Source organism: Tachypleus tridentatus, chromosome 4 (genome assembly GCF_004210375.1).
Source record: "Tachypleus tridentatus isolate NWPU-2018 chromosome 4, ASM421037v1, whole genome shotgun sequence".
NCBI lineage: Eukaryota > Metazoa > Arthropoda > Merostomata > Xiphosura > Limulidae > Tachypleus > Tachypleus tridentatus.
In genome coordinates this window covers 117,667,589-117,691,958 of record NC_134828.1, presented here as the reverse complement: position 1 = coordinate 117,691,958, position 24,370 = coordinate 117,667,589, and the positions used below count along the sequence as shown (strand labels likewise).

General features: G+C 34.1%; 1 protein-coding gene across 2 annotated transcripts in view; it reads right to left on the bottom strand.

The window, feature by feature from the left end:
* Window positions 1-24,370, bottom strand: part of LOC143249941 (uncharacterized) — a 32,202-nt gene that overhangs the window by 3,291 nt on the left and 4,541 nt on the right. Inside the window, exons 1-4 of one of the 2 annotated variants that reach the window (XM_076500561.1) lie at window positions 1,328-4,311; window positions 1,036-1,151; window positions 714-875; window positions 501-599 (exon numbers count right to left, since the gene is read on the bottom strand). The gene's annotated coding sequence lies outside the window, so the exon portion shown is untranslated. Of the gene's footprint in view, window positions 1-500; window positions 600-713; window positions 876-1,035; window positions 1,152-1,327; window positions 4,312-24,370 lie in introns of those variants that run through there. The other variant, XM_076500562.1, reaches the window with a different exon arrangement.

The following is a 24,370-nucleotide window of genomic DNA, read 5'->3' as shown; positions in this document are numbered from 1 at the left end:
TTTTTAGGTTTAATCCGAGAAACTGAAAGTCATACACATACTGGTTAATAACTCAGTTGTACGAGTTCATCTTGACAGTGTATTCTCTTTAGCGTCAAATTAGTTGAGTTTCATTAGTTGAGTCACGTTACATCGTATACAACACAACAAATATTTCAAAGTATCAAAATAGTATTTTCCACAGCCCATCCTTGGTAGATATATGTACTTGTGTGTATTTTAAAACATATAACTTCCCACAAACTTTCACTTGTTTCTTCACTAATATTATGCAACACAAAAATGACATTTAAGTTATTTTCTAACTAATGAACATAATTCTTGCAGAATACATTTACACCCTTACAAGTGGTCATTCCTGTTATGCACTTTAGGACGAATTTTATTGTCTCATTGACTATTGGGCTCATAAAGTCAAATGTATAGGTAAAAGAATATATTTGTGATGAAAATATATTTCACAACAAACATAACATAATGCACATGTGGATCGAACTTACACGAACACCTTGGGGTGTTAGATTTGGGGCATCTGACAGCTGTGGTTGTGCTTAAATATTTCATCCACTACTTGGTCATACTGCCTTAACGTGGGATATCTGGAAAATAGAGATTGGGCAGGCTATCAAGTACAGATGAAGACATCTGAAGAGATATAATTACATGCTTGTAATCAGAAATGGTACACATGGTATTCACTGCACAGCACTTACAAGGTATAGTTTGAAACCTCAGTGTAGACTGCATCCAGTAAATGGAAGCGACCTTCTTTCTCAACAGGCTTCACTTGTGACAGCAGCAAAGCAGTAGATCTAGGCAGACTTGACAAATTCTCCAGCTTAAAGGGTACTGGCCAAGGCTTGAATGCTAAGATGCTGACCAAAGAAAATATCAAAAAGTTCAAAACACATACAAACTGGGGTTGATTGATTGCAATGAAATACTAACGAAGGCCTAATTGTCTCAAGTGAAAGATGAAACTATTTATCCAACAGATTGAAAGGTCTGTTTGACATACATTAGGACATATCCTACCATGATGATATGGACTGAATTTGTTCAGTACTGGGACCGGGTGAAGATGCACTCTGTTTGCTTGAAGGCACTTCAGGGTTCGGTGGATTCTTGTCAAAAATACGTTTTTAACGGGTCTAAATTTGTAATAAAAAATTAACGACAGTAATTGTGCTATGTTGAATAATGTATATTGAACAATTTTACTTCTTTTATTTGGAATAAAGTTTTCGCAGAGTAATTTCCAATGACTATATAAATGACTATAATCACTCAAATTTAAATGGGTTGCGCATTCTTACAAACGACTTACCACAACAGCTGTCTCTCCGTCAGAGGCTCCAGCATTAGAAACCAGAGAAACGCGCAACTTTGCTCGTGGTTTTGGAATGTTAGACCATTGAACATCCATCCAGTCCTGCCAGTCTTCCATGTACACTTGAGCTGACAAGTTGGTAGCATCTACATCCAGATTTAGGTTGTCAGAAATCTTACTGGACAACAATCCCAGATCATCCACTGACACCACAAGTTTTTTTTCAGTATGGAACTGATCAAAAATGATTTATATGTATACACATGCAGAAAAGTTGTCATTGAAGAACAACTACAAAACAACAAAGAGATATAATAAATTTCCATAAATCTAACATCAGCAGGACTGGTATAAATCAGCTAAATAAGTAATTTCGTTTTTTTCCCTAACAAATAGTAGCCTTTAAAAGGTGAAAGCAAATAAAGTAGTCTGACCTCAATAGATGGTGATGATAGTGGTGATTTTGGTGCAAATATGCATGATACATATTAATATGACACAAGTTCTCTCTGTTTGAAACTTTTGATGAAATGTGTCACAAAAAGGCAGAAACAAATTTACATAAAATATGTCAAATCTTTTGATGAAATTTGTCACTGGAAGGTACACACCAAGTTACATAAAATATGTTAAAATTTACCACTTATTACCGAGTTTTGTTTAAAATTTGTTATCATTCTGTCGCCACGAATGTAATGATGTAGGATGATCATATTTTCACCTTTGTTTACATAACAAGGCAATGGGTAATGATCATAAAGATCTGGAATGCTCAGGAGTTCATAGCTTCTCATTGGCTCTGCAATGACAATACGAAAAAGGTTTTCCCCAAAGAACAAAGCAACACATCACTGAAGAAAATTGAAGACTGTCGAATTCGTAGCTACTGACAACCATTGTCCCTCTGTGAGGCAGTTGACCGTACAACCTAATGCTTTAGTGACAAAATCGTCTTCCCCAACAAATGCACTGACAAGGTTTCGCTCTTCTCCGAGTGAATTCACAGGCAATCTGACAGGATTAGTCAGGTCAAAAGGCATCTATTCCAAGAAATTTATACTGGTGTCTCATTGCCATTGTTTTGGCTAGATTCTTCCTGTTTTCGATATGTCTTGCAACATTAACAAAAAAACTATGTTTGGCCTCAAATCTCTTGGTTCACACATTCCTCAGTGGACCAGATCTGCGGGTTATCTCTGGGTAATGCAAAGTAAAATGTCCCTTTGGTTTGAGAGTTCTATTTGGAATTTTTTTCATTAAGAGAATCATTTAAAAATTCAATGATTGCATATGACATTGATGGACACATTTCAATTCTACCATATCCAGCAGAGCCAACAGAACTTCCCATTTGTTGTTTTCTTCTGGCACTGCATCACCCACCAGTAATGGAAGTAACCTTAAGAGACACCAAACTTGCACAGCCTTTTGCTTAATGTGTACAGACCATCTCAAAATAACAAGCTCAGGCCTATTGATTTTATCAGTTCCTTTGTAGTGGAACTCTTTTACTGTGCCTGCAAGGTACTGAAGGCTGAAGTATCCAGACAAGACATACTGATCTATGAATAAAACTAAAATTTCTGACACCAACCCAAATTCAAGAAGGTCATGTAATATATCAGGTGGTAGAGCATTTACCACGTGAAATTGCTGCAGAACGTTCAGGGGCGATCTTTTTTTAACCCCATATGTACTTGACAAAGTCGGTTCAGTTTCGACCATAGAAACTTGGTAATTATAGGATACAATAGATCTCTCTGGACATTTTGAAATATCAGTTGACTTTCTTAAATCATCCCGAGTTACCATGCAGAATCTACATGATCTGAGAGCAGAAAATGACTCAAGAAACCCTCCAATAGCATGGCTCCCCAAATTATCTGCAACAACAACAACAAGAGGTGCACCTCTGAATTTGAATGTTCCCTCTGGTTTGACAATGTCAATATCAATGTTTTAAAGAACAGATAGTTCTTCAATCAAAGGTCTCATCACTGTATTTAGCCCATGTTTTTTTACATTTGAGCTCTTCACCAAGATTGCTAAGAATACACAATGAAGTTGAGATCTCAAAGCAGGTTCAATATTGCCTAACTGATAGTAGAAAGCAGCATATTAGTAAGCAGGAGCTCGTATTCCAGCCTGATTCACAGCTGTAAACTAATCGAAATAGAGAATGATTCGAAGGGCAAGGGGAATTTCTTACTAGAATGGATGGTTTTTGAAATGTTTACCAACAACGACATCTCTAAGACAATCATCAGCTGACTGGCGAGGATAAACAACCTGTCTAAAAATATCATCATGTTTAAGCAAACACTTCAGAGTATCTAATAAAAAAACTTACTGCATTGTGTTATATTTCCCATCACCAGCAATTCCCAGGTCATACTCAACAGGTTTTACAAATGTCATATTATCTTCAGTGTAAGGCTGGAAATTATTGTGGTCAAATTTTCAATCATGGAATGAAAGTCAAGACTTTCTTTCTTGCAAGCTTTCATCACTGTAACTATACTATTTCTAGAAACCCCCTCACTGATCAATGTTCTTTTTATGGTTTGGAATAAATGTTCATCTTTGGCAGCCATAATAGAACAGGACAAATTTAAAATAATTACTTGTAGTTTTGTAAGTAATGTTTTCATTTTAGAATTGTTTTAGTTAAGGTTCTTCACTTCTCTGTGACAACCATCTGCTTATTACCATCAACTGTCTCATCATTGTTTCACACAGCTGCAGAATTGTTTCAGCTAAGGTTCTTCACTTGTCTGTGACAACCATCTGCTTATTACCATCAACTGTCTCATCACTGTTTCACGCAGCTGCAGAATTGTTTCAGCTAAGGTTCTTCACTTGTCTGTGACAACCATCTGCTTATTACCATCAACTGTCTCATCACTGTTTCACACAGCTGCAGAATTGTTTTAGTTAAGGTTCTTCACTTGTCTGTGACAACCATCTCCTTATTACCATCAACTGTCTCATCACTGTTTCACACAGTGCAGAATTGTTTTAGTTAAGGTTCTTCACTTGTCTGTAACAACATCTCCTTATTACCATCAACTGTCTCATCACTGTTTCACACAGTGCAGAATTGCTTTAGTTAAGGTTCTTCACTTGTCTGTGAGAACCATCTCCTTATTACCATCAACTGTCTCATCACTGTTTCACACAGCTGCAGAATTGTTTTAGTTAAGGTTCTTCACTTGTCTATGACAACCATCTGCTTATTACCATCAACTGTCTCATCACTGTTTCACGCAGCTGCAGAATTGTTTTAGTTAAGGTTCTTCACGTGTCTGTGACAACCATCTGCTTATTACCATCAACTGTCTCATTACTGTTTCACACAGCTGCAGAATTGTTTCAGCTAAGGTTCTTCACTTGTCTGTGACAACCATCTGCTTATTACCATCAACTGTCTCATCACTGTCAGAGTTTTTATACCTCTGTTCCATAAAGTGCTCGGCACATTCACCACCAGCTTCATTATCATGCATACTGGTAGTAACAAACCATCCATGCTTTTTATTTATATGTCTTTTCAAACATCTGATGTTTTTGAATGGTTTTTCACAACCATTAACCCCACATGGGACAACAAATCCAGGCTCATGCTCATGAACCAAAGAAAAATGTGAAAGAAGCTTGCTAAAATGCCTAACCTTACAATTACCTTTAATGCAAGGGAAAATATTGAAAACGTCTGACTGTTCTGCCATGTTTAACTCCAACGTTCACCAAACTTCACAGTGTCTATTAATAAATATTATGCAAGACATGAATCCAAATGTCACGGGTTTTCATTTAAGAACGTATAATGTATCATTTATTTAACTAAATTTAATGATAAATTTCAACAATAACAACTAGCAAATGTTGGTCGCCCGCAAACCGTCGGTGTATCCTCGGACTTGCCCTCAATCTAGCGAATAAAAACATATTTTAAAATGCAAATTCTTGTCACAACCTCCCCCGGTGTGGCCGAAAAACATTTATTGGCCAGACCTCAACCTAACTAACATATTCACCAAATTGGACAGAAATTCGAAAGGAATTGTGGACTGTAGAGTAAACACAAAGAAATCTCTGCAGACGCATGCGCATGCGTGATCCATAGTTTTCCCTGATTTTCGTAAGGGTATACAATTTTTATTATTTTAACTACACAACTCGACTGCTCATGACTCGATGCAACATCTCCCGGATCTTACATTTCTCTCACTGGTATAGATATGGTATGGATTATGGGAGGGACCCAAAGTCTGAGAAAGTTCTCTGAGAGCAAAGAAGGGTGAGGGGTTGGGGAACATTTTGCAGGATCACAGGCCTTCTATTCATAGTGTACGGCCTGGCGCTAGCTCCTATCTCGCACCATCCGATTTCAAAGTAAAAAGTTTAAAAAATTAAATACATTTTATACCTAAAGAGATTTTTAGAAAGTTTGTAATATTAAAGAAACACACATTAAACACAGTATATGTTTCACTTTTTGTAATATTAAAGAAACACACAGTAAACACAATATATGTTTCACTTTTTCACTGTTTTCAAATGATCTGTCTTGCCGCCTCCATTTGTAACTCCATTGTTGACTGTGTCAATGGATCCCACCATAATACACACGTCGCACAAAGTGTGTACGCTTTAGCATTTGTAGCTCTGCTGATTTATTAAAAATAAGGATTTATTATTTACGTATTATCGTATGTTATCTTTCGTTATCAAATGTCTATAAAATAATAACAGACGAGGTAGCTTTTAATGAGTATACAACTTTCATCTGTGTAGTGTCTTTTCAGCAGCGGTGTAGTTGGTGCTAAATTTAACAGAGCAGCAACATGGATCATTGCGGGCTTTTGATTCTACCACACGATATGCATTCAAGATACCAAATATATGTATTTGTGATGTCAAGACTGGGGAATGCTTTCGATTTCATACTTGCTTCAAAGCAATTCCTTAATATAAATATTCCTACTATACTACTACTAGGCTACAGTAGTACAGATCTACACAGTGTAACCATCCTTGTTTACATAAAGAGTTTTACAAAAACATACGGATGGATTCACTTCAGCTAATCTAGAGAGTTAAACATTCGTATTCTGATATTATTTTATTGAAACATAGTATAGGAAAATAACGATTAATATTTACATGGATTTCGTCTTTCTGTTATCTGCGCGATTACATGGCAATTGTGCAATGTCAGTACAAGTTTCGGTCATTATAAATTATATAAAAGTCATATATAATTCTCCTATGTGCGACAAAATATTGCTGTGTGTGATTTCGGCACAACTATAAGTCTACGAACTTATAAAATTAAAAATGGGTTTCGATACCCGTATTAGGCATAGCACAGAAAGACAAATGCTAGCTTTTTACTTAGCTGTAAACAGACAAACCAATGCCATTCAAGCTGGTAAGTTAAGTTAGACAAGGTTAACAATGAAATCCAGCTGACTGATAGAGGCTCTAATTGAAAATATTACACGTCAAAATAGACATTGTTTTTGTTGTTGTTGCTATTAGTATTCTGAAGAAAACTACACTGCATTTATTAGTGAAGAACACAAAAAAGACAAGGTTAACCGACAATATGTATGTTTAAATACTCTTTTGTCTGCTCCAATGTTTCATGTTTTGTATTAGAACCGACAATTCTTATCTACTCTGATATTAATTTCTTATTAGAAATGTTCTGTAGAATACTCATGAAGACGCATCAAGATGTTTCACGATGGGCCAAGAACCACAGTTTAGAGCACAACAATATCTGAAGCCTTTTGTTTTTCTTATAAAGAGATAAAGATATATTAACATAACTCGATAAACAAGCACCTGTGCTGCTACACCTAATTCTTAAAACTAGCCTAAAAACGTAGATTTCGAAACAAGATTTCTATGTTCATGTTTAATTTATCTTGAAAAGAAGATTGGCAGTTTTTTATTATTAGAAACTGTATATGTTTCATATTTTAACCACAGAGAATTGAATGACACAACACAACACAATAAATATTACGTTAATAATATGATATATTCGATACTTTGTGTTTTATTATTTTAAACAAATAAAACTAAGATAAGAATATTTAACCAAACACGTGATGTTGACGTAGAAGAACAAATACTGATCAAAACCACGTGTCAAGACTTGCCTTGTCAAGACTTACCATGTCAAGACTTACCATATCAAAACTTACCATATCAAAACTTGCCATGTCAAGATCTACCATATTAAGACTTCCCATGTCAAGACTTACCATATCAAGACTTACCATGTCAAGATTTACCATATTAAGACTTCCCATGTCAAGAGTTACCATATCAAGACTTGCCATGTCAAGTGTTACCATATCAAGACTTACCAAGTCAAAACTTACCATATCAAGACTTACCACGTCAAGATTTACCATATCAAGACACACCATATCAAGACTTGCCATGTCAAGACTTACCACATAAAGACTCACGGTGTCAAGATTTACCATATCAGGATTTACCAAGTCAAAACTTAACATATCGAGACTTACCATGTCAAGACACACCATATCAAAACTTGCCATGCCAAGAGTTACCATATCAAGACTTGGCATGTCAAGAGTTACCATATCAAAACTTGCCATGTCAAGATTTACCAAGACTTACCAAGTCAAAACTTAATATATCAAGACTTACCATATCAAGACACACCATATCAAGACTTACCATGTCAAGATTTACCATATAAAGATTTAACATGTCAAGATTTAACATATCAAGACTTACAATATCAAATATTAGCATGTAAAGACTTGCCACATCAAAATTTACCATGACAAGTTTTACCATATCAAGATTTAACATGTCAAGACTTACCATATCAAAACTTGCCATGTCAAGATTTACCATATTAATATTTACAGGTCAAGGTAACCATATCAAGTCTTAACATGTCAAGATTTATAAAACGCTGAAAGTGTTAGAAGGAGATTGTGTGTGTCTGTGTATAGTTAGTAATCTGCTATCAGATCGATTGAAAACTAATAATAAAGCGAATTGAAAATCATTACATATTTTGAATAAATAAGATACATTACTGGACGCCAGTCTCTGAAAAATAAAGGTAATTCCTGTCAAGTAGAGAAATAAGCAAGGGGAAACTGATTTCCTCGGTCACCGAAAGTTCCTAAAACGATAGATGTTTTATTGAACACTTTTCTGAAAATTATGAACAAATAAAAGATAGTAGTTGATAAGAATTCGTTATTAATGTTAATTCTAATATTCCAGCACGATTGAGTTAGGTTTACCTGATAGTAGAAGTTTATGAGATAATACCTTCATTATCACTTGGAGTAGTAGTTTGTTCTGCTCTCACGTGAGGGCGCTAACGCATCAGTCGTTTATTGTGTGTAATTACACTAATCCGGTTTTCCCCATCATGGCCGCTTATTACCAGAAGTAGCACTTAAACCACATTAATTACGACGAAACACACAGTATGTAGATAGTATTAAGTAGAGTAAACGTGGGCGTAGCGCCCTTTTTCCTCAATAAATACTGTAATCAAAGCTGTTTAGGCCTGGCTTTACCCTTATACTTAACTAGAGATTTCATGAAGATTTAGGTCTTGTGACCTCAGATCACTGTTAAAAGACACTGCACACTGTACTTAAAACCAGGGTTGTCAGTTTAGATGTGTTCGCCCATGAAACGCATACCAACATACACGTGAAACATACCTTAACAGCACGTTACGTCTCAATTACAAAAACTACTTTGAAGTTGTGTATTTTACTAAGAAACATTTAAATAGGAGCATGATATATTACGTATAAATATAGGCTGTACAAACACACACTTGAGTTGTATATAATACACACTAATATACGATGTTCGAACATATAAGTAGTTCAGTATCAACACTAGTAATACAGTACTAACACTAGAAATACAGTATTAGTAAGGAAATTCAGCACTAAAAGAAGAAGTACATTACTAACACTAGAAGTACAGTATTAGTAAGGAAGATCAGTACTAAGAGAAGAAGTACAGTACTAACACTGGAAGTGCAGTATTAGTAAAAAGATCAGTACTAAGAGAAGATGTACAGTACTAACACTAGAAGTACAGTATTAGTGAGGAAGCTCAGTACTAAGAGAAGGACAGTACTAACACTAGAAGTACAGTATTAGTAAGGAAGATCAGTACTAAGAGAAGAAGTACAGTACTAACACTGGAAGTGCAGTATTAGTAAGGAAAATCAGTACTAAGAGAAGAAGTACAGTACTAACACTAGAAGTACAGTATTAGTAAGGAAGGTCAGTACTAAGAAATTAAAGTACAGCACTGACATTAGAAGTACAGTATTAGTAAGGACGATCAGTACTAAGAGAAGAAGTACAGTACTAACACTAGAAGTACAGTATTAAGACTGGAATTTAAGAACTAAATCTTAAACTTCATTATTGACACTACAAATGTAGCAATAACACTAGACGATCGGTATTAAGGTTATAAGTTCAGTGTTAGTGCAGGGCTTCGAGGGCTAAATACTGAACTTCCAGTGTTCTTACTGGAGTTTTAGTACTAATACTAAAAGACTCGTACGAGCACCAGAAGTTTAGTGTTGGTACTAAAAGACCAGTACGAGCACCAGAAGTTTAATATTAGTTCTAAAAGACCAGTACGAGCACCAGAAGTTCAGTATTAGTACTAAAGGACCAGTACGAGCACCAGAAGTTCAGTATTAGTACTGAAAGACCAGTACGAGCACCAGAAGTTCAGTATTAGTACTAAAAGACCAGTACGAGCACCAGAAGTTTAGTGTTGGTACTAAAAGACCAGTACGAGCACCAGAAGTTTAGTATTAGTTCTAAAAGACCAGTACGAGCACCAGAAGTTCAGTATTAGTACTAAAGGACCAGTACGAGCACCAGAAGTTCAGTATTAGTACTAAAGGACCAGTACGAGCACCAGAAGTTCAGTATTGGTACTAAAGGACTAGTACGAGCACCAAAAGTTCAGTATTAGTACTGAAAGACCAGTACGAGCACCAGAAGTTCAATATTAGTACTAAAGGACCAGTACGAGCACCAGAAGTTCAGTATTAGTACTAAAAGACCAGTACGAGCACCAGAAGTTCAGTATTAGTACTAAAAGAATAGTACGAGCACCAGAAGTTCAGTATTAGTACTAAAAGACCAGTAAGAGCACCAGAAGTTCAGTATTAGTACTAAAGGACCAGTACGAGCACCAGAAGTTCAGTATTAGTACTGAAAGACCAGTACGAGCACCAGAAGTTCAGTATTGGTACTAAAGGACTAGTACGAGCACCAGAAGTTCAGTATTAGTACTGAAAGACCAGTACAAGCACCAGAAGTTCAGTATTAATACTCAACGACCTTTAAGAGTACCAGAAGTTCAGTATTAGTACTAAAAGACCAGTACGAACAATGAAAGATCAGTACTAAAACTAGAAATACAGAACTAGCACTAAAATTGTAGCACTAACATTAGAAGTCCAGCACTAACACTAAATGTTCAGTATTAACACTAGAACTCCAGCACTAACACTAAATGTTAAGTATTAACACTATAAATTCAGTACTAAAACTAGTAGTACAGTATTAACACTATAAATTCAGTACTAAAACTAGTAGTACAGTATTAACACAATCAGTTCAGTACTAATACTGGAAGTTCAGTATCAGACCGAGAAGAATTGTATTGATACTAGAATTATAGTACAAACACTATAAGTTCGGTATTAACAAAAGAAGTCCACAAGAACAGTATAAGTTCGATATAAATACTAGACGTTCACAACTAACACTAGAAGTCCACCAACAAAAGTATAAGTTTCAAATAAATACTAAAAGTTCACTACTAATACCAGAAGTTCTCCAACAAGAGTATAAGTTCAAAATAAATACTTTGAAGTCCACCAACAAAAGTATAAGATCCAAATAGATACTAGAAGTTCACCACTAATACTAGAATTCCAGCAACAAAAGTATTTCCAAATCAATACTAGATGTCCACTACTAGAAGTCCACCAACAAATATATAAGTTCAAAATAAATACTAGAAGTTCACAACAAACACTAGAAGTCCATCAACAAAATTATAAGTTCAAAATAAATACTGGAAGTCCAGCTACAATAGTATAAGTTCAATATAAATACTGGAAGTTCACTACTAATACTAGAAGTCCACCAAGAAAAGTATAAGTGCCACATAAATACTTGAAGTTCACTACTAACTCTAGAAGTCCAGCAACAAAATTATAAGTTCACTACTAACACTAGAAGTACACCAACAAAAGTATAACTTCCGATTAATTACTATAAGTTTACTGCGAATACTAGAAGTTCTCCAACAAGAGTATAGGTTCAAAATATATACTAGAAGTTACTACTAACATTAGAAGTTCACCAACAAAAGTGTAAGTTCCAAATAAATACTTGAAGTCCAGGAACAAGAGTATAAGTTCTGTATAAATACTAGAAGTTCTATACTTGCACTAGAAGTGAACCAACAAAAGTGTAAGTGACACATAAACACTAGAAGTTCACCACTAATACTAGAAAATCCACAAAAAAAGTATAACTTAAAAATAAATACTAGAAGTCCAGCAACAAAATTATAAGTTCAACATATATATCAGAAGTTACTACTAACATTAGAAGTTCACCAACAAAAGTATAAGTTCCAAATAAATAGTAGAAGTTCACTACTAATACTAGAATTCCAGCAACAAAAGTATAAGTTTCAAATCAATGCTAGATGTTCACTACTAACACTAGAAGTCCACCAACAAATGTATAAGTTCAAAATAAATAGTAGAAGTTCACTACTAACACTATAAGTCCAGCAGCAAAGGTATAAGTTCCAAATAAATACTAGAAGTCTACCAACAAAAGTATAAGTTCCAAATAAATACTGGAAGTCCAGCAACACTAGTATAAGTTCAAATTAAATACTAGAAGTTCACTACTAATACTTGAAGTCCACCAACAAGATTATAAGTTTCAAATAAATACTAGAGGTCACTACTAACATTAGAAATCCACCAACAAAAGTATAAGTTCCAAATAAATAGTAGAAGTTCACTATTAATACTAGAAGTTCACGAACAATAGTATAAGTTCAAAGTAAATACTGTTAGTTCACTACTAATACTTGACGTCCACCAACAAAAGTATAAGTTTCAAATAAATAAAAGAAGTCCAGCAACAAAAGTGTAAGTTCAGAATAAATACTAGAAGTTCACTACTAACAGTAGACGTCCACCAACAAAAGTATAAGATTTAAATCAATACTCGCAGTTAGAAGAATATATTATTAAGAAACCGCACTGTTGGAAGTATATATTATTAAACAACGGCAATGCCAGGAATATATATTATTATTAAACAACGATACTGTTAGAAGTATACTTGATAAAGAACCGTAGTGTTAGAAGCATATATTATTAAACAACCGTGCTGCTAGTTATATACATTATTATTAAACAACCGTAGTGTTAGAAATTTATATCATTATTAAACAAGCATGCTGTTAGAAGTATATATTATAACTGAACAACCGTGCTGTTAGAAATATACGTGATAAGCAACCGTAGTGTGAGAAATATACGTGATAAGCAACCGTAGTGTGAGAAATATACATTATTATTAAACAATCGTACTGTCAGAAGTATATATTATTACAAAACCGTACTGTTAGAAGTATGCATTATTACTGAACAGCCGTATTGTTAGCAGTATACATTATAAACAAACGTACTGTTTGATGAATGTATTATTGAACAATCGTACTGTTAGTAGTATATGTGATAAACAACCGTAGTGGGAGAAATATATATTACTGTTAAACAACCGTACTGTTAGAAGTATATATTATTACAATACCGTACTGTTAAAAGTGTGTATTATTTTTAAACAACCGTGGTGTTATATATTTAAAACGATGAATTAGACAAAATAAAACAATACTTCATCAACATCAATAAGTTTCCTCCACAAACCGTAGAAAACATTATACGCACACACCTAGACAGAAAGCAAAATCAACCAACAAAAGTAAATATATCTCACGAATCAAAAAATCACGAAACCATATACTGCTGCATACCATATATTCCCGACATCAGCAGAAAAATAACCAACATTTGGCAAAAACTAATAACAAAATATGATATTCCAGTTAATACCAAATTTATTCAAAAACTAGGCACAAAACTGAGGTCTATACTCTGTAAAAACTACACTGACAAACACCACACCAACATTATTTATAAAATACAATGTTATAACTGCCACGACTTCTATATTGGAGACACAAGTAGAAAAATGGAAACCAGATTCAAAAAACATAAAATAGTCACCTTCACACGTTTTCAAACACTGTAAGTCAAATAAACACAATATAACCATAGAAAACACTCAAATACTAAATAAAGAAACAAACATAAACAAACGCAAAATTAAAGAAGCCTTACTTATACAATTCAAGCCCAAAATAAACCAATACAAAGGAACATCTTTATATCTATAATAATAAATATAATCCAACATCTAAGCACGCCCTCTACATTCCTACATTCAGTTACATAACCGCCTTCAAACATGTGGTCAGCTATCGGTCAGTTATGTCTTTCTTTCTTTGTGAACCTGACGATGTCCGAAGAAGGTCAAAACGTTGTTGGCTCCTCTATATAGAGTTTTTCTCTATCCACATCAGCTGTTTTTAGATATATATTTTTCTTTACGAGTGGGTTTTCTCGTCATCACGGATAACCGTGCTGTCAGAAGTATACGTGATAAAGAACCGTGATGTTAGAAGTATATATTATTATTAAACAACCGACTGTTAGATGTATATATTATTTTTAAACAACAGTACTCTTAGAAGTATACGTGACAAACAACCGTAGTGTTAGAAATATATATTATTAAACAACCGTACAGTTAGAGTGTACATTATTAAACAACCGTAGTATTAGAAGTACACATCATTACAAAACCATATTGTTAAAAGTACGTATTATTATTTAACAACCGTGCTGTTAGAAGTATACGTTATAAATAACCGTGATGCTAGCAGAATATATTATTTTTAAACAACCGACTGTTAAAAGTGTATATTAGTTAACAATCGTATTGGTAGTAGTATATATTATCAAAACAAAAATAATCGTGCTGTTAGATATATACATAATTATTAAACAATCGTGCTGTTAGATATATACATAATTATTAAACAATCGTGCTGTTAGATATATATATAATTATTAAACAATCGTAGTGTTAAAAATATATTAAATAACCATACTGTTAGAAGTATATATTATTGTACAAACGTACTGCTAGAAATATATATTATTATTAAAGAACCGTACTGTTAGAAATATATATTATTACAAAACCGTACTGTTAAAAGTATATATTATTATTACACAACCGACTGTTAGTAGTATGTATTATTACAAAAATACACTGTTAGAAGTATACATTACTGATCAACCGTACTGTTAGAAGTATATATTACTAAACAACTGTAGTGTTCAAAGCATATAATATTATTAAACAACCGTGCTGTTAGGGGTATGTGTTATCACTATTGATCAACCGTGCTGGTTGTAGTGTATATTATTAAATTACTATAATGTTAGAAATTTATATTATTACAAAACCGTTCTGTGAGAAGTATGTGTTGTTATTAAACAACCATATTGTTAGAGGTATATATTATTAAAGAACCATACTGTTAGAAATATTTATTATTATTAAAGAACCATACTGTTAGAAATATTTATTATTATTAAAGAACCATACTGTTAGAAATATTTATTATTATTAAACAACCGTACTGTTAGAAGTATGTATTATTAAACTACTGTACTGTTAGAAGTATATATTATTAAACAGTACTATTAGAAGTATATGTTATTAAAAGTAATTTTCAAAACAGTTTTAAAACTTTCCTTTCTAATGATCTATAGAATTGTAAACTGCCCAGCTCCTCTCTCTGTAACGCAGTCATATGACTGTGGGCTTATATATCGGGCGGTATGTAGAGCGCACATAATCCAAGTAGAACTATACATTTGTTATATTAGTTTCTTGAATATTTTTTTTTATTCAACTATGCTTTAAAAATATTACATTAATCTTAGGATCTGCATAACAAACGACTATTTTAAATTATCCGTTAAATCTTGGGAATAAATATTTAAAAATATATAATATAACATATATGTAGCAACAAGAGTTTTATAATACTAGTTAAACATTTACTTTGTTATCAAAAGTATGTTTTATCTGCTTCCAAAATATATTTAATCAATCTCGCTACATTTTTCAAACTTTCTATAACGAGTCGTAAAGACATATTAATGAAATAATCGAAAAATTTTAGTTATTTACGTTATAAAAATCCTATGCGATTCCCTAACACTTGAAATATAAAGATTTTAATGTGTGATTTAAACAAATTAGATAACAACAATAATTTGTTTCAGTTTGTTTACAATCATTACTAAGAACGTGTGTATTACCAAACAAATTGTTTAATCGTATTATTATATAACAATGTATAAGGCCCGAAATGGCCGTGTGGGTTAAGGCTACCGGTGGGTGGTGATGACTAGTTGCCTTCCCTCAAGTCTTACACTGCTAAATTAGGGTCGGCTAGCGCAGATAGCCCTCGTGTAGTTTTGCGCAAAATTCCAAAGCAACAACATAACAATATATACTACAATGCTCTATTATGATCTGAATGATAATATTTGCTTCATGGTTATTGAAAATGATTTTAATGAGTTCGTTTGAAAACTATGTAATTAGGTTCTTTTTTGCTGTAATTTTACTATTTTAAAATTTATTGTATAAGTATTGAATGAAATTTTCCAAAAGAGGTAGAAATCAGTATTTTATATTGTGTTTCATTGTTGGATATTCGTACCACGTTACTATCTGAGGTAGCTGTCCCTAATTTTGAACAGATAAACTACAGAGAAGGCAATTACTCAACAGCACCCACCGCCAACTCTTGGGCTATTATTCTGTAGCTGTAACGTACTCCCGACCCAAAAATGAAGTGGGACTCTTTCGTAGTGACTGGGTTCGAACTGGCTGTCACTCTAACCAATAGCAGAACCACTTTCGGCCTTATGTTATATTAAGAGCCTAAAGGTGACCATTGGGCTACCTAAAAGTATAAAATATCTCACGTGTTGATAATATAGGTCCATGTGAGAGTATTAAATATATCACGTGCTGACACCATTCGTCCACCTGAAAGTATAAAGTATCTCACGTGTTGATAATATAGGTCCATGTGAGAGTATTAAATATATCACGTGCTGACACCATTCGTCTACCTGAAAGTATATAATCTGTCACGTGTTGATACTATAGGTCCATCTGAGGGTGTTAACTATATCACGTGCTGACACCATTGGTCTACCTGAAAGTATATAATCTGTTACGTGTTGATACTCTAGGCCCATCTGAGGGTATTAACTATACCACGTGCTGGCACCATTAGTCTACCTAAAAGTATATAATCTGTCACGTGTTGCTACTATAGGTCCATCTGAGGGTATTAACTATATCACGTAGTGACACCATTGGTCTACCTGAAAGTATATAATCTGTCACGTGTTGCTACTATAGGTCCATCTGAGGGTATTAACTATATCACGTACTGACACCATTGGTCTACCTGAAAGTATATAATCTGTCACGTGTTGATACTATTGGTCTATGTGAGAGTATTGACTTTTACCCGTTTTTGTTATTTTTTCGTTCGTTATTTTGTTGTCTCTTGATAACATAGATGTTATTTGACACTTTCCTTGAAATTTTAAAAATATATTACAGTTTAAGAGCTGTTAGCTATGTATGGTTTGTTAATTTTCACGATTTCTAAAGGTAAATTATAAATCATTATTGCCAGTAATTAAATACGTTGTAACCAAATGTATATTAACGCCTTATCGTTATTGCCAGTAATTAAATACGTTGTAACCAAATGTATATTAACGCCTTATCATTATTGCCAGTAATTAAATACGTTGTAACCAAATGTATATTAACGCCTTATCATTAATATCGAAACAAATTATTAAAAAAATAACAGAAGTTGTGCGAATCGCTCAACCGTTTGAAATTCTCACAATTTAGATCAGAGATAAATAAATCTAAGTAAGCAGAAAAACAGCTGTGTCATCTACAAACAATACATCCTTTCTTGTGTATTAGTCCCTGCTGGGACAGTGATAAGTCTCCGGATTTACAACTCTAAATTCAGGGGTTTGATTCCCCTAGGTGGATACATCAGATAGGCTGATGCTGCTTTGCTGTAAGAAAAACAAACACAACACACTTATGCATTAAAAAACAAACAAATCCCTGGAGCTGTGTCATCTACAAACAATACGTCATTTCTTGTCCATTAAAAAACAAACAAATCCCTGGAGCTGTGTAATCCACAAACAATACGTCATTTCTTGTGTATTAAAAAACAAACAAATCCCTGGAGCTGTGTCATCTACAAACAATACGTCATTTCTTGTCCATTAAAAAGCAAACAAATCCCTGGAGCTGTGTCATCCACAAACAATACGTCATTTCTTGTCCATTAAAAAACAAACAAATCCCTGGAGCTGTGTCATCCACAAACAATACGTCATTTCTTGTCCATTAAAAAACAAACAAATCCCTGGAGCTGTGTCATCCACAAACAATACGTCATTTCTTGTGTATTAAAAAACAAATAAATCCCTGGAGCTGTGTCATCTACAAACAATACGTCATTTCTTGTCCATTAAAAAACAAACAAATCCCTGGAGCTGTGTCATCCACAAACAATACGTCATTTCTTGTCCATTAAAAAACAAACAAATCCCTGGAGCTGTGTAATCCACAAACAATACGTCATTTCTTGTCCATTAAAAAACAAACAAATCCCTGGAGCTGTGTCATCTACAAACAATACGTCATTTCTTGTCCATTAAAAAACAAACAAATCCCTGGAGCTGTGTCATCCACAAACAATACGTCATTTCTTGTCCATTAAAAAACAAACAAATCCCTGGAGCTGTGTCATCCACAAACAATACATCATTTCTTGTCCATTAAAAAACAAACAAATCCCTGAAGCTGTGTAATCCACAAACAATACGTCATTTCTTGTCCATTAAAAAACAAACAAATCCCTGGAGCTGTCTACAAACAATACGTCATTTCTTGTCCATTAAAAAAAACAAATCCCTGGAGCTGTGTAATCCACAAACAATACGTCATTTCTTGTCCATTAAAAAACAAACAAATTCCTGGAGCTGTGTCATCTACAAACAATACGTCATTTCTTGTCCATTAAAAAGCAAACAAATCCCTGGAGCTGTGTCATCTACAAACAATACATCCTTTCTTGTATATTAGTCCCTGCTGGGACAGTGATAAGTCTCCGGATTTACAACTCTAAATTCAGGGGTTTGATTCCCCTAGGTGGATACATCAGATAGGCTGATGTTGCTTTGCTGTAAGAAAAACAAACACAACACACTTATGCATTAAAAAACAAACAAATCCCTGGAGCTGTGTCATCTACAAACAATACGTCATTTCTTGTCCATTAAAAAACAAACAAATCCCTGGAGCTGTGTAATCCACAAACAATACGTCATTTCTTGTCCATTAAAAAACAAACAAATCCCTGGAGCTGTGTCATCCACAAACAATACGTCATTTCTTGTGTATTAAAAAACAAACAAATCCCTGGAGCTGTGTCATCTACAAACAATACGTCATTTCTTGTCCATTAAAAAACAAACAAATCCCTGGAGCTGTGTCATCCACAAACAATACGTCATTTCTTGTCCATTAAAAAACAAACAAATCCCTGGAGCTGTGTAATCCACAAACAATACGTCATTTCTTGTCCATTAAAAACAAACAAATTCCTGGAGCTGTGTCATCTACAAACAATACGTCATTTCTTGTCCATTAAAAAACAAACAAATCCCTGGAGCTGTGTCATCTACAAACAATACGTCATTTCTTGTCCATTAAAAAGCAAACAAATACCTGGAGCTGTGTCATCTACAAACAATACGTCATTTCTTGTCCATTAAAAAACAAACAAATCCCTGGAGCTGTGTCATCCACAAACAATACGTCATTTCTTGTCCATTAAAAAACAAACAAATCCCTGGAGCTGTGTAATCCACAAACAATACGTCATTTCTTGTCCATTAAAAAACAAACAAATCCCTGGAGCTGTGTCATCTACAAACAATACGTCATTTCTTGTCCATTAAAAAACAAACAAATCCCTGGAGCTGTGTCATCCACAAACAATACGTCATTTCTTGTCCATTAAAAAACAAACAAATCCCTGGAGCTGTGTCATCCACAAACAATACATCATTTTTTGTCCATTAAAAAACAAACAAATCCCTGGAGCTGTGTAATCCACAAACAATACGTCATTTCTTGTCCATTAAAAAACAAACAAATCCCTGGAGCTGTCTACAAACAATACGTCATTTCTTGTCCATTAAAAAACAAACAAATCCCTGGAGCTGTGTAATCCACAAACAATACGTCATTTCTTGTCCATTAAAAAACAAACAAATCCCTGGAGCTGTGTCATCTACAAACAATACGTCATTTCTTGTCCATTAAAAAGCAAACAAATCCCTGGAGCTGTGTCATCTACAAACAATACATCCTTTCTTGTATATTAGTCCCTGCTGGGACAGTGATAAGTCTCCGGATTTACAACTCTAAATTCAGGGGTTTGATTCCCCTAGGTGGATACATCAAATAGGCTGATGTTGCTTTGCTGTAAGAAAAACAAACACAACACACTTATGCATTAAAAAACAAACAAATCCCTGGAGCTGTGTCATCCACAAACAATACGTCATTTCTTGTCCATTAAAAAACAAACAAATCCCTGGAGCTGTGTCATCCACAAACAATACGTCATTTCTTGTCCATTAAAAAACAAACAAATCCCTGGAGCTGTGTCATCCACAAACAATACGCCATTTCTTGTGTATTAAAAACAAACAAATCCCTGGAGCTGTGTCATCTACAAACAATACGTCATTTCTTGTCCATTAAAACAAACAAATCCCTGGAGCTGTGTCATCCACAAACAATACGTCATTTCTTGTCCATTAAAAAACAAACAAATCCCTGGAGCTGTGTCATCCACAAACAATACGTCATTTCTTGTCCATTAAAAAACAAACAAATCCCTGGAGCTGTGTCATCTACAAACAATACGTCATTTCTTGTCCATTAAAAAACAAACAAATCCCTGGAGCTGTGTCATCCACAAACAATACGTCATTTCTTGTCCATTAAAAAACAAACAAATCCCTGGAGCTGTGTCATCCACAAACAATACATCATTTCTTGTCCATTAAAAAACAAACAAATCCCTGGAGCTGTGTAATCCACAAACAATACGTCATTTCTTGTCCATTAAAAAACAAACAAATCCCTGGAGCTGTCTAAAACAATACGTCATTTCTTGTCCATTAAAAAACAAACAAATCCCTGGAGCTTTGTCATCCACAAACAATACGTCATTTCTTGTCCATTAAAAAACAAACAAATCCCTGGAGCTGTGTCATCTACAAACAATACATCCTTTCTTGTATATTAGTCCCTGCTGGGACAGTGATAAGTCTCCGGATTTACAACTCTAAATTCAGGGGTTTGATTCCCCTAGGTGGATACATCAGATAGGCTGATGTTGCTTTGCTGTAAGAAAAACAAACACAACACACTTATGCATTAAAAAACAAACAAATCCCTGGAGCTGTGTCATCCACAAACAATACGTCATTTCTTGTCCATTAAAAAACAAACAAATCCCTGGAGCTGTGTCATCCTCAAACAATACGTCATTTCTTGTCCATTAAAAAACAAACAAATCCCTGGAGCTGTGTCATCCACAAACAATACGTCATTTCTTGTGTATTAAAAACAAACAAATCCCTGGAACTGTGTCATCCACAAACAATACGTCATTTCTTGTCCATTAAAAAACAAACAAATCCCTGGAGCTGTGTAATCCACAAACAATACGTCATTTCTTGTCCATTAAAAAACAAACAAATCCCTGGATCTGTGTCATCTACAAACAATACGTCATTTCTTGTCCATTAAAAAACAAACAAATCCCTGGAGCTGTGTCATCCACAAACAATACGTCATTTCTTGTCCATTAAAAAACAAACAAATTCCTGGAGCTGTGTAATCCACAAACAATACGTCATTTCTTGTCCATTAAAAAAAACAACAAATCCCTGGAGCTGTGTCATCTACAAACAATACGTCATTTCTTGTCCATTAAAAAGCAAACAAATCCCTGGAGCTGTGTCATCCACAAACAATACGTCATTTCTTGTCCATTAAAAAACAAACAAATACCTGGAGCTGTGTCATCCATAAACAATACGTCATTTCTTGTCCATTAAAAAACAAACAAATCCAAAGAGGAGAACTTCATGGATCGTGTACTTCCATTACAAATATTCGGTCCTCAAAAAATCGAAAATCTCTTTGTTGGATATGAACCCTTTTTGGCAAAACAACCACGAATAACTTTCTACACGTCAACTAAGTTTCATCAAAATATGATAAATGTGAAACGAGTTATAGAGAGTGTGAAAACACTACTTCTGTATGAACATACAGGTGACCTTGCTGTGACCTTGGCCCTCCAAAAACTAGTCACTTTTAATTTGTGTCATATTTCGATTGTATACAAGCTTTTGTGCAAATTCTTTCAACAGTTTTCGAGAATTCTTCCTGACAAACACATACAAACATAACCTCCGTCGGTGGCAGAAGTACAAAGGCAAAGTAAGCATATTAGTTAGAAAATAAAGTGTTTATTGTATTTTTACAATGATGACAAACATATGGTGATCAGAGTGAGACATCAAAACTTATGATAACAAAAAGAACCTGAGACAAGTTCATTGGTTCTCATCGTTACATAGCCTAGTATAACTTATTGGTTCTCGTCACTACATAGCCTAATATAACTTATTGCTTCTTGTCACTACATAGCCTAATATAACTTATTGGTTCTCGTCACTACATAGCCTAGTATAATTTATCGGTTCTCATCATTAAATAGCCTAATATTGTAAGTCATTTCCAATGACTTAGGAATAGAGAGAGATAAAAAGTCATATAAATGCTAGGATAGTATTATGCATTTTACCTGGATGGCAGAGTATTTTTCACATCAGTATTATTTCTTCTTCCATACTGAGTTAACTTATTGCTCTTTCAACAGTCTTTAACAGGCCCTAATGAAGGTTCCATTTAGTCACTTGATCTAAGGGGTTATCACAATAATCTCTGTTGATGTACCTTACTCTTTGGATTCTTTATGATTACATCTAATACCTCTTCTTGTGGTACTAGAGGTCTTGTGAATCACGAAATATTGGAATGAAAGTTATTCGTGTCTGTTGTTATACCAAATATTCTCATTTGTTGTTAAGGTTATCATTTGCAGTGAGGTAAGAAAGTCGTGTGACATCAGGGCTGAGGAGTTATTAATAACTCTTTCGACGAGTGTACACATTTATCTTCCATGTATTATAGTCAGAATGTATCCTTTGGTGCTTTTACTACTTTTTACACACTTTTAGTACTATGTATTATTTAGAACTATGTATTATTTAGTACTATGTATTATTTAGAACTATGTATTATTTAGAACTATGTATTATTTAGAACTATGTATTATTTAGTACTATGTATTATTTAGAACTATGTATTATTTAGAACTATGTATTATTTAGAACTATGCATTATTTAGAACTATGCATTATTTAGAACTATGTATTATTTAGTACTATGTATTATTTAGAACTATGCATTATTTAGAACTATGTATTATTTAGTACTATGTATTATTTGCTGCATTTTTCTCGTTTTATTATTCTATGAACTGTTTGTTCAAGTTTTTCATTTCTATTTAATTCCATCAAATATCAAATCAAACTTTCTACCATCAAGTTGTTCATTTCTTCCTCCGTTTTCACAATATTTAGTAAAGATGTTTTGAACCAAGTCCATTCCTTTTCTGTGGTTTCCTCATTGGTCACGTATATTGAGGTACTGTCTGATTATGTTAGATTTATGGTCCCTCATTGGTCACGTATATTGAGGTACTGTCTGATTATGTTAGATTTATGGTTCCTCATTGGTCACGTAGATTGAGGTACTGTCTGATTATGTTAGATTTATGGTTCCTTCTATATCATGTCGATTGAGATGTTGTCTAAGTATCGTATATAGTAAGGACATTTTTTTTCTCTAATGTTTTTAGATTGATCGTTTTAACGAGTTACGATTTCTTTCTTTGGCTGTTTTTGTTCTATTTCTAAGTAGTCAACATGACATGCGTGGTTGTTGAGTTGTTACTTCCATAAATTTAGATATACTTGTTACATTTCGCATTGTTATTTCAAAGTTAGGTTATGCATTCTTACTTCCATGACTCGAAAACTTATCACTGATGAACAATAATATTTAGTAGATGAAACAATGAGAGGATGGAAAGGCGGCTCCAAAGGTAATTGTCATCAAAGGTGCTGAAACTGTAAGTTCGGTGACGACAACTATATAAACTATCTCAGATACGAAATAATGAATTTTACTGTGTTCCATGAACAAACTACTGTGAGAGTTAAGATATCTGTCGTATAGTTTAATACTACTAATATGTTAAAATATTATTGACATGAAAGCGAGAAACAGGGAGGAACACGTAACGATATAAAGTTGACCAACACGAAACGCTACTGAGTAAGGGTCTTTTATTTCAACATGTCGCTTCTAGACCGCAATGGAGATCCAAAATCATGACCAGCACGGTCTCGAGCTTTCAACCGCGTTGAATTGTGGCTACTTACCACTTACGTCACGGGTATTATGCACCCACTACCTTATCTGAAGTGTAAAACTGTTGGAAATCGGAGGCCAATAT